Source organism: Penaeus monodon, chromosome 15 (assembly GCF_015228065.2).
Source record: "Penaeus monodon isolate SGIC_2016 chromosome 15, NSTDA_Pmon_1, whole genome shotgun sequence".
Taxonomy (NCBI): domain Eukaryota; kingdom Metazoa; phylum Arthropoda; class Malacostraca; order Decapoda; family Penaeidae; genus Penaeus; species Penaeus monodon.
Window position 1 is genome coordinate 722723 of NC_051400.1, and position 260 is coordinate 722982.

A 260-nucleotide genomic window follows, 5' to 3' on the forward strand; every position below is an offset into this window, starting at 1 on the left:
CTGACATTTTCCAATGGTGGATGAAACACGTTATTTTGTTGTTTGTCTTCTGTCTTTCTTTATATGTTATGAACTTTTCATCAAAGTTCTTATTTTCTTTCAATCATCGCCTTTTAAAGTAACTGGCACGTATGTTACCTTTGATGATCTGCCAAAATGATTAATAAGACTATTCACTGGCTCCGTCAGACTACTGCAGAATTAAAAACAAATCTTGCTTTTCCAACAGATATAGACAACTGTCTATAAATAAATTCACT